The sequence below is a fragment of the Brienomyrus brachyistius genome, chromosome 2, assembly GCF_023856365.1.
Source record: "Brienomyrus brachyistius isolate T26 chromosome 2, BBRACH_0.4, whole genome shotgun sequence".
NCBI lineage: Eukaryota > Metazoa > Chordata > Actinopteri > Osteoglossiformes > Mormyridae > Brienomyrus > Brienomyrus brachyistius.
The window spans coordinates 14,574,993-14,588,537 of NC_064534.1; positions in this window are offsets into that span (position 1 = coordinate 14,574,993).

Below are 13,545 nucleotides of genomic sequence, written 5' to 3' on the forward strand. Positions count from 1 at the left end.
AAGTCAAAAATTATCTGTCAGATCGAAACTTTCCAAACTTTGCAGACACATTGCATGGGTGAAGATCTGGATAACGCTAAATCTTGACAGATCATATTACCACTTCATATAAATGTTAGATGGATGAAAATCTACACCTGGATTCATTTTGAGGCAAAACACCTGAAAACTGAAGACCCTCTACCAAGATACTGGAATAGCATTGCTTTAAAAAATATCATCAAAATATTGTACACTACAGTGTAATGTATGGGTCATATAAAATTAGATACCACCCAGGTCTAGTGTGAAGAATAGAATGGAATGGAATAGATGTGGCTCTGAGGCTAGGGATTAGTGCTAGTAATTGGAAGGTTGCAGGTTCAAATCCTCTGAATGCCTAGAGTCGTTCTACTCCATTGGGCCCTTTAACCTGTAATTACTTTGTTCTGGGCATGATGTTAATCGTCATCCAGCCCTGTAAGGAGGTTCTCCAACTTACAGGGAAAACCTTGGGGGTTGGTGGCAGGATTGGCACTCCAACCACTGGAAAAAAACATCACACTGGTCCATTCAGACTAGTGTGGTGCTGAGATATCACCCAGCACATGGCTGCACTCAGGTTCTCATCCCTGAGGTGGTTTGTCATATGGTGGGTGTAGCAATGCACTGTATCCATGCATGCTCCTTACCTCTCTCTCTAGTCTAGTGTAGGGGGGCTAGATATTGTAGAGGCTGGGTGTTGTGAAAGAAGTAGGGTTATGGTTATTACTATATTGTACAAATGTTAGGTCTTTCATACACTATTCGACCCAAGGAAATACAGGGAAACCATGAAAACTTTCTACATTTCTTTGGGGACAACTCTATGACCACTCCAGAATGCATATCATTGGGATAAATGCACAGACAAGGGTGGTACTACTACCCAAGTTAATTAATATTATACAATTTTAATTCATAAATGCAAAACCAATAGAAGATTTTTGTGAATACTCTACTAAAGTCTTTTGTTCCAGCTAAGTGGATGATCTGCTACTGAATCGCCAGAAGAGGGGCATTCTACCATCCCAGTATGACAATGATCTGCCAGTTGCCTTTGCTATACTTGATCATTCAGTTCAGGATGACCACTTTAGAATATACATTTCTGTCATTATGGCTAAAGGGAACAATGTGTGTCCTGCAGCAGAGAAGAAGGACACAGAACAGAAAATTTACCTGTGCTATATCTGGTAGGTTAAGTAGCAGAGTCCTTCCCCCTGCCATCAATGTACAGCGATTTATACTGCCAGTAGAAAGGCTGCAGGCGGAATCATATAAATAGTATTCTCTCTCAAGCGTGTTACATCACATGAAACCCGCAGAACATAAAATGAATTAAGTTGCTGGATGACAGCACACATATCAAAGGAGGTGTGAGCTAGTCAACAGTCTGGCTGAACTGACACAGGCATGCTGACGGGTTAATTAGTCATTCTGCAGAAAAAAAGGGCAAATTAAAAATAATGGAACTGGACAAGAGAAGATGATTAAAGAATGAACAATTGTATTATTATAAATTGTAAGTCTTTCATTGTGTGTATTTTTATCATTAAACAAAGGTCCCACAAGGTTAAGTGCAGTAATTGTCTAGTTATGGATTTTGTATTCTGGCAGTTATCTAAATGAACTTGCACAGCATTTAAATATAGACTTATATGCGTCACTTCTGGGATACTTTTTTTCAATAAAACAAATTGGATACAGAAGCTTCTTAAAAAAGTGAAAGGAATTCGAACTTGAGCATTATGGTGCCTGTCCAGATTTTTAGCTTCCATGCTATCTGATTTGCAGTGAGAACCTGTGTATCCATAAACCCTGTTTGACAAAAGCATTTTGTTCTGTGAGTTAATATTCCAGTGGCACTCGTGTCTGGAATAGCACATCACTTTGAGTTTAATGCATTATTCATGTCATACAAGACTGTCAGAATTAAGACACGCGGTAACATTCCTACACCTGCTCCTGTGCTGTCATTTGCTCCAGAATTGGTCCATGTTCTTCTCGGATGCCCCCTGAGTAGCTTATTCATTTGCTTGTTTGTTGGTTTGAATCAACTGCTATTATTACAGTAAAAATACATTTATTAATAGCCATAAAATATATAATGTGGAAAAAACATGAAATCAGTCATAATTCGTTGAAAGAAAAAATGAAATTAAAAATACAGATATACAAACACTCAGGCAAACATCCTAAAGAATGTAAGTAATCAGAGGGAGTGTTTTAAATAGAACGCAAATACATGCACGAAATGCACCAGTTGTCCTCAATCAAATAATAAATCAATCAAAATATTTTATTATCATCATTATTTTTATCTATTTATTTGTTTGTTTGTTATTTTTTTACTACATTTTAGACTTCATTGGCATGAGCTGGTTACATATTCCAATGTACTTATTATACAAATATAAATTTACCTTGCCACTTTGGTTTGGGGAATTTTCAGTGACAATCTAATGATGATGATGAGAGACTAGTGGCAGCTAACTGAGACATCTCAGACAAACTGATAAGATCAAGTGGGTTCAACTGCAATTTCCACATAATAAGGGTGATGTGTTAACTCAGTAGGTAGCATTGCTCTCTCACACTTTCGGGGTTGGGAGATTGAATCCTATCTCCACTCTGACTGTAGGGCATCTTGCCTGTACTGTAGTCTGTGATGCATGTGGCCATGTGCCCTGCAATGGACTGCTTCCCTCTGGAAGGTGTACCCCAACCACGTGTCCTAGGGTTCAAGGGAGGAGGGAGCAGTTGAGAAATGGATTTAAACAAAGTATGTACATAGGATAGTGTTCCCAATTAGTAACTCAAACCAACACGCATGTTCAGTAGTCAAAAATCTTACTAACATTTACTATGGCAATATTATTCGATGTGCAATCGGCACAGAACAGGGAAACAAGAGCAGGAGTCATGAAACCGGGTGAACAAGGGGTTTAATTGAAGACCACACGCACTGGAATTCATCACAACGTCAATGACCAGACTTGGGAAACTTACTTGAGCACGAACTTAAATACACAGGACTAATTAACAACAACAAGAAACAGCTGGTAATACAGAAATTCCACACGAGGTGGCAAGAGGGCGCAACACACGGGAGGATTGTTCAAGCAGGGCACGACAGAAGCCTTTTTACACAGCATTCTTGTACTGAGCTCTTAATTTTGCACTTGTGATTGTGGCCATCCTCTCAGCTTTAACAAGTGTGACCATTTTCTTTTGACTTCTCTTATGAACAACATTTTTTTCCCCACAAAACTACCACTGACTGGATTTTTTTTCTTTCTTTGTTTTGTTTATCAAAACATCAGAACCCAAGACACTATGGTGTGTGAAAATCGCAGGAGGGCTGCTATTACTGAGATGCTGGACCCACCACGTCTAGCACCAACAAATTTACCACATTCATAATCACTTAGATCAGGCATCTTAGCTCTTGTAATGTTTAGCCAAACAGACTCTCAACCTCTTGACCCTGTCTGCATGTTGTATAATTCAGTTGTATTATGCAGCCACAGGATCTGCTGTTTGAAGGAGCAGGTTGTTTGCAATAACAAATAGCTATAGCTAATGGCTATAGCTAAGTGGCCACTGACAGTATTTTTTTTTAACCACATGGTGCTTTCTTATGTGCTTTGTTCTTTGTGTGTTTTATAATTAATCTGTGAAGTTCACATAATGGATAATTGTTGTGAACTTCGAGAAAGGAATCAATGTAAGGAAAAATGTGCCTTAACAATATATTGAAATGCTGTGAATCAGATGAATTAAATATTCACTATACACTGTTTATTTAGCAAATAAGGCCATTTTGTTAAGGAACTGCCTTGGGTGTTAAATGCACAGTCATCTTGCTTATCCTGGTCAGGGTTGTGGGGTCATTATGTATCAACATAATATAAATAAATATGTAAATATTTAAGTGGATGATACTATAGCTCACACCTCTGAGGTTGAGGGTTCAATGTGTGGAGTGTGTATGCGTCATGAAGGTGTCATTCAGGAGTCCGAGTTCCCTCCTACAGTCTGGCTAATTGACATCTCTAACTGGCTCACAGTGCAAGACACCAAAACAATATTATCTTCTATGTATATATTTTAACTTATAATGGCATGAACCTTAGCAGGCACACTGACTACAGATTGCTGTTCAGATTACAAACATAACCATTTTTTACTTATTTATTTTTCTAGCAACATAATGAGTGCCATCTGTTTTATTTGATTAGTGTAATTACTTATTTGGTGAATAACTGTTTTTGTCTAAATAATGTTTGTCATTTCCTATCTGCAAATTTCAGTGAGTATTTATGGCTTTTAATTTTGCAGTGCATTTTTCGTTCTGTTGCCTTTGCTTAGTTCGCTTTCGTTTGGCATCTTTCTCCATATGTATCAACAGCAGATGGCCTGGAAGTTCGAACATTTTCAGAGCCCTGTGAAAAGAACCACACGTGCGACATGTTTTGCCATCACTATCTTAGCGAAGGAACTCCCGATCTGCTCCTTTTATGAACTGTCTTTTTCTTCATCCGGCTAGTAGGCGACAGACCTTTAACTCCCAGAGTTCAAAGATGGAAGAGCTATGATTTGACGACTATGAGGTCAAGAACAGAGAATCCCAGCGCAATCCATTACTCATTGATATTCTTTTGTTTCCCTTTGGCTTCTCTTGTTTCTGGTACAAGGTTTACTGTAGAACTCCCACATTATAAAGTAATTCAGTCTCAAAGGCTTTTACTGTTACTCAGCAAGAATACCAATACAGCTCAGGTCCCGGAACACATTTTTCAGCTGCCAAGTGAGTGATTACCGCCAAAGCCTTTGTGAATACTGCAGGATGGCTGATCATTTTCTCCCCATACTTTATTTGTCTTTCGTGTTGTTTATGTTTTCTTGTTGTTTTGTTTTTGTTTATTTGTTGTTTTGTTTTTATTTATTTATTAAATAATGAGATCATCGTCGTCTCAGCGGAGACATTGTCAGGTTGACAGGCAGGGAAGGTTTGTAGGAAGCCTGCATTTTAAATGGTTGTGACGCTACCATATTTTCCTTATGTTGTTTGTCTTTATAAGCCTCTGTGTGTGTCTCTAGATTACCTAATGAATTAGCCTTCAAACCACAGCTGAAGAATTTATTCATAAGCCATCTGCCTGAAGCCATTCCTGAGAGGAAAAAAAACACCTAGCTACAACACAAAAAATTTAATTGTTACTCATAATGTCTTATATCAGCAATTCCCAAGAGACATTAATTAAATACAAAAATGTAGAATGCATATTTCTATAGAAATATATAAAAAAATATATATGTCATTATATTGCACTGAAGGCTGTTTGGTTTAGACTTCAGCCTATGCGTTATGCAAAATTGTCCCAGTAGGCATTGATATAAGGTGTTTGTATTGTTCCATTAAAGACATTTATAAAACCAGCATCTATAAATGACTGATTGTATTGAAAATATCTCCAAGGAAACGATTTCAAATTTAAATATCCAAACAGCACCCTCTGTTGGTCTCACAGAAAAGGACTACTATAGGAATACGTATAGGAATAAGCTTCGGAGAGTTTTCAGATTAAACCCAGGCCATGTTCTGGGCTGTTTGATTCTTATTGTGATTTGTGATAATATATCGATATTTACCACTGATATATAAACACTGTTCAAGGACTAACACTTTACTCGACAGGCACAAATACTTAGTAATAACTCACTTAATACTGAAATACAAATTATGAACGTGAACAGATATAGTACTACTTGTATATAGTATATACTACTTGAGATAAAAGATGTGTCACAATTCATTAATGATGATCAGACAAGAGATCAATGTTTCACTTGTGTTATTAATTATTTGTTCCTTTAGTAGTTCACTGAGGTTTTTAGCAGATATGGTTAAAAAAATATATTGTAACTACTTGAGATAAAATGCCTCACGATTCATTAATGATGAATTAACATGAAATCAGTATGTAATTTAGATTTAGTTTGTGGTTAATTAATAGGTAAGTAATAGTATATTATTTATTATTACACTATATTGTTTAAATGCTGTCAATTAAAGTGTTACCATTAAAAGTCTTCATGGCGCCAGAGCCCCTAATCCAGGAGATGTGTTTCAAGTGGTTAGATAAGTATCCAAAACCACAAACATCCTTGGACAATGAGATGGCCTGCATCCAACAGCTCATCAGCCATCTTTCTACTACTGCACTAAACCAGGGTTTGAGAGTGCTTAGTCAGGCTTCTTGTTTTTCAGAAGTGGTACTGAAATGTGATTTTTAAGTGTATAAGACAAACCCACTTAAAGCATACAGCTGACAGGCTCCTTGAGTCTGTCAAGCAAGCCTCCAGAAGCCAGTCCTAAATTTGGCTTTGTCTAGCCGGGCCTGTGGAATTCTGCTGCTACTCCTACAGCCAGCCCTATGAGCTCAAAACAATGTCCTATTTTATACAGTACTCTTATAAACCTCCCAGGTATTAAGCCTCCCACCCCCGGGCCAAAGCTTCTGTGCTGATGGGTTTCTGCTGATAGGCCTGCAGTGGGGTCACTAATAGAAAACACTTAACAGATAAACATAGGAAATGAATTGAGGATGTCAGCTCGGCTCTGTGTTCCCTAGGCACCTCCTCAAATAGAAACAAACATGTCACATTCTCAATTCAGACTGAATAACACTTCTGCTTTTCTCAAACTTGTTTTAAACTGCCTGAAATTTCTGCAAAATGGAGAAAATAACCCAAATGGCAAATTCACTATTGGTGAGAGAAGGACGTTGTTATCAACTGCCTATATCCAGGTGTTGTTACAATATTTTGTTTGCACAAGAATGACTGTTGCTTGAAGCTGCTGGACATGCGTGTTTGGTTAATGGGTACAGGATAAGGAATTCTGCAAATAATCACCCTGTGATGACTCAGGCCATTTATCCAGTTTTGTAAATATGTCTTTGTAAATATGTTGAATTCCATCACAAGCTTCTCTGACTATACACTGGTCAGTCACTGTATTCTGATAGTAGAGCACACTGTTCTCCTCTTCTCCATCCACACATACTGTATCATATTTTTTGTTGAAAATGTACCATAGGGCTACTCTGCTTTTTTGCTCTCTGATTTTACTCTCCTGTCCTTCTACACTGTGCCTTCTAAAGTGGTCACCATGACAGCCGTTTCCTTGAAGCAGGTCAGCGAGACATAGTCACTTTCCTTCTGTGTCTTTCAGCTGCTACTGTGATGCTCCTTGTCGAGTGTCAGTTTTTCATTGCAGGTTTTTCTCCCGTTACGCTTGCACTCACCGTCTGTGACTGCTTACCCTAGAGGGACAATCAATGTCTGCCCTTACTGCTAACATTTAGGGCTGCCATACCTCATTAAGCATTATACTAACAATCAGGTGCAGGACAGCTGATAGGCTTAGTTGTGGCCATACTGTAAGTAGATGAGAAGTTTAGGTGGCACCATTTTCAAATTATCCCCAGTGAGTTGGATATGTTATTAAGGTCAGGCTCGTCGATCAGGTTTTTGCAGATGCTTTTAAAACTGCACTATAGAGCAATGTAGCAAGTATCTTACCACAGGCAATGCATAGCTAATTACAATTTATTTGGTTAACAGAAAGTTAATAATCAGTCCATTCTGTGCTACAATGTTGGCCTTTAAAATTCTATAAAATGTGATGCTGACCAGATGATTTAAAAAAGAATCCGTGTTATTTAAAGTGTTTCGTGAGCAGGAAACATTAAAAAACTAAATATATGTATAAATATTAGGCTGACAAGGCTCTGGACAGATTGACAGCAATGCGATGATGGAAAAGCCCAGCAATCTTTTCAATAGTGAGCTCATTCTCTTTTGCCCTATTTAGGCATCAGTTCAGCTGGTGACAAACGACTGAAAGCCTAGTCCCTTTGGTATTCTGTTGTGCAGGTATACACGCCAATAGTAGCATTGTTGTTACTGGCTGTGCAAATAGAACTTTGTGACAGATTTGAATAAACTGTGACAGATAAGTGTTATGGCTAGTAATGGGCATTGATTTTGTTTCCATTCCAAAAAAACTCTTAATATGATATAGAGGTGCTTCATCGGATATTCGATATGCTGCTCATAAATCACATCATGACATTTCTTCACATGTTGCTCGGGACACGTGGATGGAAAATATGCATTCTGTGTATAAGTGACTGATGTTCCAAGTGAAAGCATCAAAAATTGTGTCTGTTATATTGTGGTGCCACATTTTGAAATATGTCCAACATTACTGGTGCAGACAAAAGACCACAACCTTGGTTATGCTGTACTGACTTCAAGTTCACTCTGTGTAATACTTCATTGTACTTCTGAATCACATGACATTTGTAAAGGTGTGAGGCAGAGCTGAACCTGCTATATATCCCCATGGTACTGTAAACCATGTTTAAGTATGGAAGTGACAAGCGCTCCACAACAAAGTTTGATGATGAAAACAGCTGTATGATTGCATTAGATTCTTATTACTCTACTATTTTACAATGAAATGAGACAATAATTTTGAATTAAGTTGTTTCCTCGCATATTTGCATAGATTTTGTTATTGTGACTTGTAATTTCTTAGATATAGGAGACCTATGACCTTTCCTATTTCGTAAATTTATAGCGTAACTTACAGCGCATAACCTAATCATAGGGAAATGGCTTCAGCAGCTGCCTGGACATTGCAATGCCAGCTTCCAGAACGAGTCACCCTAATTGAACCATCTGGTATCAATCAACCCTCGTTATCCTGTCTAAAACCAGGTCTTCAAAGAAAAAAAGTTTTGAAAGGACAAGCAGATTAGGAAGAGTTTGTTTTCAGAGCTATGTGTTTATTTCTGCATAAAATTGATGTGGTAATTGACTTGCGCTTTTCATTTGACCTGCAGCTGACTATCTCGTTTTACTTTGATTTCTGAACAAATCACTGTCCTGGGAACGTGCAGGTTTTTCCTTCTTCTTCTTTTGACCTCATACAAGTGCGGGTGTGGGGAGTGTGTGCCAAAATGCCCAACTACATTTTAAAAACTATGTTACTATTCATATTGATATGTAATGAAAGGTATTCAATTGCCATTTTGAGAGTTTCTACATCAATTCTCATTCCATGATCAGTTATTGATCACAATGAGCGATGCATCCAAACACAAGTTTATTACATTCCTCTGTTGTGTTGACATTTGTATGAGATCAATTAGAATTTGTTTTTCCATTAGTTTTGTGTTATTTATGGCTGTTTCCATTCCAAAATATGCAGTAAGTCATCTGCTATGCATTGATTCTTATTCCAGGAATAAACACTTAAACTCTAGTTGTTGGGGTACCTTTTAAAGCTTTCATCTTCATTGCACATATTTTGATGCAATCCCCCTGAGGGAGTGAAAAGCACAAACAAGGTTCCTTTCAGCACCATTCCCAGTGTTGCATCATCCTCGGTTTCCTACTCGATGGGAGTTGAGGACAAGTGTTTGATGAGGTTACACCATGGTACTAGAGCTCACCAGCTCAGGCATGAGGCAAATTTTATCCGTCCGATCCGAACAACTATTCTGAGGACAGTTGTGTGAAGCCTGTAGGGGATTCAGTAACTATCTGGTAACATAGCATAGAGTCAGATCGCATTCGTCCTGAGAGGAAGTCCCACTCTTTGCATGTAAACAGCCTTATTTGAAGAAATGTTAGAAATATTTGTAATACTTTGGATATTACTGAATGTTAAAAATATGTTCAAAAAGTCAATAGTAATTATTTGAGGTATAATAGTAATTAGTTTCACACTTATTGCTCGAAGTACCTTATTACCTGCTTAGATAATGACTTTACATGCTTTGAATGTCAAAGATCTTTTTTTTTCAATCACTGATGGTAGAAATAAATTATTTCCTTGCAGCAAATTCATTAATTATATGAAATACCCATGACTCAGTGAAGCGAAGTGAAATGTGATGAGCAACATTATGGCAGTTGTCATGCTCCACATCATTCGTGCACCAAAACAAAAAACACCTTATAATGATTTAGATGCAGAGTCCTCTCTGTACACCATTGCTAAATGTATCAATTTTAATGTAGTTCATCTATCTATCTATCTATCTATCTATCTATCTATCTATCTATCTATCTATCTATCTATCTATCTATCTATCTATCTTTCTCTCTATCTATCATCTCTCTATCTATCTATCTATCTATCTATCTGTCTATCATCTGCGGGTTGCTTGCTCAGTGGGTAACATTGTGTGCTTGTACCTTCAGGTGTGCAGGCTGTCTCCTGCCCTGGGTCTGTGTTTGAGAGGACTTTACATGGTGTCCCTGTGTTTCCTCTGAATGTTCTGGTTCAGTGTTTCTAAGGTGGATCATTTTGGTTGAATTTTTTATAACATAAACACATACATTTCTATTTATCATGCAAGACTACGCTCTATTTCATGTATTAATGAGCAATCAACTAAAGTAATTTCTTTCCATTGTTTTTTTTCTGCACTGTTATGGTAAATCAATGTAGTCTTGTATAGAATTCAAGTTAGAGGACAGGTTTAGCCTTTTCAAGGGCAACTGTGTAAAATTCAATTTATTTTTATATAGCGCCTTTCACAACAGTCATTCCAAGGTGTTTTACACGGGTGTGTTGTGGTACAACATTATTACATTCAACGCATGTAAAAGATGTATATGCTACAACAACACAGTCATTTATTATTAAAATATGCAATGCAAACATTACTTGTCAACCACTATGAAGCAAATGAAAATTCCTCTGTAGACTGATTGTCTGTTGCTACGTTTCTTTTCTTCTTTGCGCCTCTGGTTTGCCTGCAGCGTGACTGCAGTGTGACTGCAGGAACTTGCCTCCTTCGCAGGATCGGACTTATTTAAATGATCCATATGACAGTTCTATGTCTGCTATACCTCCAGGTCAAACTATGGCCCCGTTATGCCACTGTCACAGATTGACAACTTTCCCGGCAATTATTTCCCAAGGTTTCAATTTCACCCTGTAAAATTCTTAAAAATAGGATGTATTCATTCCAAACACATCCCATCAAAATATCTTGTTTATTTTTAGATATGCGTTTTTTTTTTCAGTACTCTGACATATAGTGTCAGCTGCTTCTGCGATAACGGTAAATATAGAGATTTTTTTCATCATGTGCTTAAAGACGCGAGCAGCAAAGTTGTTATCAGGAATACCATAAGAAAGACAGATGAAGACAACCAGCAAGTGGGGTTCCAATGCCAGAAAAACTAGGATAATGCAAATTCAAGATCAGCTTCAAGGTTTACCCAGCAGAGTATCATAAACAATACAGACTGAATAGTATATATCGAATGTGGGAGTAAATCAGTGCAAAGACAGGCATAATGCACACTGACATAGACTGAGCTGGGGCCAGGACTGCACATGCAATCAACCTGTATCATTGTCAAAGTTTATTGTTTTTTATGAAGCAGCTCAAGTGATCATTGCAGTCAGAAATGGGCGTCCAGACAGTGTTGACTGTTGAATGTTATTTCTAATGTTACATGATCTTGATTTAATTGTTGATGTATTATGTACTCAATACAAAATTCTTTGACAGTGAAAAGTGCAACTTTAGTTAAATGAGCTCACGGTGCATCATTTCAAAACTTCTCCCACTTTTAATATGACTTAAAACTTGTACAATTCAATCAAAAAACAAGCAGATTTTTTAGGGGGAAAAATATAAAGAATGCAAAAAATAGAATAAGCTTGTTGTATGAGTGTGCACATCCTTAAACTAATAATTTGTAGAAGCACCTTTTAATTTAATTACGGTATTCAGTCTTTTTGGATACACACCTGCCATCAATTAAAATCATTTTGATTAACCCCAAATAAAGTTCATCTGTCCCAGGAGGATTTTTGCTCAGTTGCATCCTACAGCAAACGCCATGGTTTGCAAAAAGCTTACAAAGCATCAAGGGGATCTCATTGTTCAAAAGTATCAATCAGGAGAAGAGGGTATAATAAGTATGACATATACCATGGAACACAGTAAAGACAGTCATCAGGAAGTGGCGTAGATATGGGACAACAGTGACGTTACCGAGAACTGGGTGTCCCTCCAAAATTGATTGGTTATTTTTCTTCAGCTGGAACTGGGGCTTCAGTCAATGTGTAGGGAATTATGAACAGTACCAAATGCCTGTTAGTTTTGGCCCAAAACCTTCAGGTGTCTGCTAGAAAGCTGAAGATTGAGAGCAATTCAGCATGACAATGACCCCAAGTAGACATCCAAATGGACAAAATAATGCCTTCAGCGGAAGAAAATGTAAAGTTTTGGAATGATCCAGCCAGAGCCTAAACCTAAATCCAACTGGAAATCTGTGGGGCGACCTGAGGAGGGCTGTGTGTAAGAGATGCCCTCACAATCTGACAGATTGGAGCACTTTTGCAAAGAAGAGTGGGTACAGTAAATATTGCCAAGTTAAGATGTGCGATGCTGATAGACTCCTACCCAAAAAGACTGAATGCTATAATTAAATCAAAACCTGCTTCAACAAAGTATTCATTTAAGAGTGTGCACACTTATGCAACCAGCTTATTGTACATTTTTTTATTTTATATATTTTCCTCCTAACAGATTTTTTTGTTTTTCAATTGAATTGTACAGGTTATAGGTCACATTCAAAATTATATTTTGCAATTACTGGGTCTGTGTGGATTGAAAAAAAAAGAATACACTTTAAAAAAATGTATATAGTTCATACAATCTGCTTAATAACTGGATTACATTATATTCATTTAACCTGTTTTTTTACAGTAACAATTACATACAGTAACATTGTGCTGTGACCCTAAGCTACTGTATGAGCACAAGATGGAGTTGGTGATGAGAAGCATTCCAGTGTAGCTGTACTTGTGTAAATGGCAAATAAAGCTTGTTCGTTTAAACTTTAAACAACAAACATACTCTTGGAATGTTTAATAAATTATGTATGCACATATACATTTGGTCAACTTATTTTATGCATCTCTTTCATCTCTTTCATCAATACATAATGAACAAGATATCGTATGATGATCTCACAGTACGAGATAAAATGATGAGATTGAAGTGTGGTCAATGTGTGATTTCAAATTGATCTTGCAGTGGTATGAGATCCTATGAGATCAGCACGAAATCACAGTGACATCATATTCTTGACTGGGAGGTGTGATGCGATTTTTGTGCTTGAATTACACATTAACCTCATAAACTTAAGAGTTGCCCTGGTCTTCCCCAATGTACTGGCAGAAAAGTCATCAGTATCAAAAAATATCCATGTGCATGAACAAACAGAATATTTTATAAGATTTTATAATGTGCCTATTCTGAAATATTTTCTGTAGTGTCCTTGCTGAATTTCAGGAGTGACATGATACCAAAACTACTAGTGATCAAACTTTTCATGTGCCACATTTAAGTACAATTGTTTCTTTTACCTTTTCTGTATTAATATGTCATATGTTTTTGTTTATTGGACTTAAAT